Source organism: Micromys minutus (assembly GCF_963924665.1).
Source record: "Micromys minutus genome assembly, chromosome: 1".
NCBI lineage: Eukaryota > Metazoa > Chordata > Mammalia > Rodentia > Muridae > Micromys > Micromys minutus.
Window position 1 is genome coordinate 184,941,692 of NC_137969.1, and position 3,466 is coordinate 184,945,157.

At 40.5% G+C, this 3,466-nt stretch overlaps 1 pseudogene across 1 annotated transcript; it reads left to right on the top strand.

Annotated features, from left to right (window-relative positions):
- The first annotated feature begins 1,858 nt into the window (after positions 1-1,858).
- On the top strand, positions 1,859-2,802 carry LOC308433562 (aldo-keto reductase family 1 member B1-like; annotated as a pseudogene). Its single transcript has one exon. The product of its transcript is annotated as an aldo-keto reductase family 1 member B1-like (transcript).
- Positions 2,803-3,466: the final 664 nt, after the last annotated feature.

Here is a 3,466-nt window from a genome sequence, read left to right on the forward strand (position 1 = left end):
GTAGCTGAGTCCAGAAAGAAGTGCTTCAAGAATGAGAAATCCTACAGTAAGGAGACAGACGCCATATTTTTTTTTCAAAAAATATTTTATCTGATTTGCTTTGTCATGAGAATTCTTCCTGCATGTTTATATGTATTCTTGACTCATCCAAAAGCCAGAGGGGGAAAAGAAACATTGGATTCCATGTTTTTTAATTTACAAATGACCATAAGCCAGATGGATGCTGGGTACTGGGAATTTAAGCTTGGTCCTTTGGGAAGAAAAGCACGTATTCCTATACATTGATTAGTCTTTACAACATATTTGTGCAAAACATGCTTATTACTCTTCATGACATTAACAGTCTCATCACTCCTTTGGCCCCAAAGTGCTGCATGGTACTATTAAAATCAGGCCAGGCAGGAGGTATGTTGGCTTTACTGCATATAAGTAGATTTACACTTACCTTACAAACTCAACATACTTGTGAGATGGGGACTGAGGAATCTAATAAGCATGTCGTTTAAAATACCCATGAAATAAATAATCACTGGGTAATAGAAATACTGAAATTTAGATAACCATGTGCCAGTTCTGTGCTCACAATTTTGCTTTTTTTGGATTATTTCTTTGAGCCTCTTGAAGTTATTGCACATAGATCATTATTTCCCTGAATAGCATTCCACACTTGAATCTGAATAGCTTTTTTTTTTTAAGGTTTGTTCTCACTATCAGATGCTATGACTTTAAAGATCAATTTAAACTACATTATTATGCTTTATTATAAGCTGATACAAATGTAGCACAAAAGACCAAAGATAGTCATAGTGATACTTAGCATAATGGACATTACTAAATGTATTTTAATACCTGGCTTCAAATTGTACTACAAATCCATAGTGACAAAGATGGCAATGTACAGACACAAAAGAGATGTGTCAAACAATGGTGATGAATAAAAAACCCAGAGTAAATCCACACAGCTTTAGCCACTTAACACTTGATGGGGTTTCAAAAACATAAGTTGGAAAAATATGCTGTATTTTCTTCAAACAGGGTTGGGAAAACTGTGCATGGAATTATAATCTTATCTATCACCCTAGAAGAAAGCAATCCAAAAGGCTTAAAGATGTTAACTCCCAACCAGAAATACTAGAATTATTGAGAGAAAACCTAATGGGAAATATTGAAGATATGGATACTGTCAGAGAATTTCTAAACAGAACTCCAAAAGAGCATAATTGGTTCCAAGAATTGATAACTAGGACATGTAAAAAATAAGATCTCTTCACAGAAAAGAAACCATGAGCAGTGCAAGCAGACAGGCTGAAGACTGGTAGAAAAACCTTACTAACTATATTTCCGGCATAAGATTAATATCCAGAATATATGATTTACTTAAAAAATTAACAAAGTATCAATCTATAAATGGGTTAGTGATCTGAACACACAATACTCAAAATAGGAGATTTAAACAGCTCACAAGTATTTTTAAAGTCTTATCGGTATACCCACATACTGATGAATCTTTTAGCCTTTATCAGAGATGCTTATTTCAACTATTGGTGACAGTTACTATAGAGATCCATAGCCAATCAATAGCGTAATCAATAATTGATTGTCAAATGCACACCTCTGGAAGGAACATTTATATTTATACCCATCTCCCAAGTGCTCAGGGGTCATTAAGGAACAGAGGACATAGAACTTGTAAAAGCAGAGGTAGTGGTCATCTGCAGTATTTGCTGAACATGACAATGCAGTTGCACACATGGACTCACAGTACCTGAGACTGAATGCAGAAGACTTGCATGGAATCAAGCCATCAAAATCCAGTCATTCGACATTTGCCAGTCTGGCTCTGTAACGTATAGTATTCATGGCTAGCCAACTGGAACTTAACAACGGCGCCAAGATGCCTATCCTGGGCCTGGGCACCTGGAAGTCTCCTCCTGGCCAGGTGAGTGAGACTGTGAAGGTTGCTATTGGCTTGGGGTATCACCATATTGACTGTGCCCAGGTGTACCAGAATGAAAAGGAGGTGGGAGTGGCCCTCTAGGAGAAGCTCCAGGAGCATTTGGTGAAGCGCCAAGATCTCTTCATCATCAGCAAACTGTGGTGCATGTTCCACAAGAAAAGCTTGGTAAAAGGAGCCTCTAGAAGTCAATGAGTGACCTGCAGCTGGACTACCTGGATCTCTACCTTATTCACCAGCCAACAGGCTTCAAGCCTGGGCTAGACTATTTCCCACTGGATGCAGCAAGAAATATGGATTCTAGTTACACAGACTTTGTGGACACTTAGATGGCTATGGAACAATTAGTGGATGAAGGTTTGATAAAAGCAAATGGTGTCTGCAACTTTAAGCCTCTTCAGACTGAGATCTTGAACAAACCTGGCTTAAAATGCAAGTCTTCCATCAACTAGATTGAGTGCCAACTATACTTATCTCAGGAGAAGCTGATTGCGTGCTGCCATTGCAAAGGTATCATGGAGACTGCACACAGTCCCCTTGGTTCTGACAAGCCCTGGCCCAAGCCTGAAGACCCTTTTCTCCTGGAGGATCCCAGGATGAAGGCAATTACAGCCAAGTACAATAAAACTACAGCCCAGGTGCTAATCCGGTTCCCCAATCCATGGAACATGGTAGTGATCCCCAAGTCTATGACCCTAGCACACACTGCTGAGAACTTTAAGGACTTTGACTTTGAGCTGAGCATCTAGGACATGACCACTCTACTCAGCTGCAACAGGAACTGGAGCATGTGCACCTTGATGAGCTGTGCCAAGTACAAGGATTATCCCTTCTACACCGAAGTCTAAAGCTGTGGTGTGGATTCCTGTGCTGCCCCAAGAGGCTTACAACTGCTTGTTTTGTCTCATCTGCCCTTGGAAGTGTCCTGTGGCCTGTATCCCTCTGCACTGGCTGCCACCTTGTAGACCAGACAGTGAGAGTTTGTTAGTTTATTGTAGAATCTGGAGGGCAGTACCAGTAGCTGAGGTGTTTTTTCCAGCCTCTTGGTCTTTCTTCTTCCCAGCTGGAGGACTTAACACAAGCACCCTTTCCAAGCAAATAGAAGCAAGATTTGTAGCCCAGGTCCTGCCACTACCACTTACATTTAAGTACCTAGAACTGCAATCCCAAGAGTCACCCTTCTCCTTGCCTCAAAACTGCTTTTGTGGAAAAAACAACCCAGTCATTCATAAGAGAGGGTTCAACAAATCCCACCCTTAGCAGAAGAGATATGGGCACTTGATAGATGCTGAGCCGGGTGAAGGGGAGTTAAGTTTTCTTTAGGAAAGTGATCTCTGAGAGGTTGCTTTCACACTACTCGGTGTTTCTACACCCTTGAAGAAATAGACATTACCAAATGGACTCTGGGTTTTCAAAAACAGAGCACAGAAAGTTGAATGAAAAGCAGTGGATGAGACAGGGGAGGAATTGAGGTGACTGAATGGTTGGTAAAATTGATCAAAATATATTACA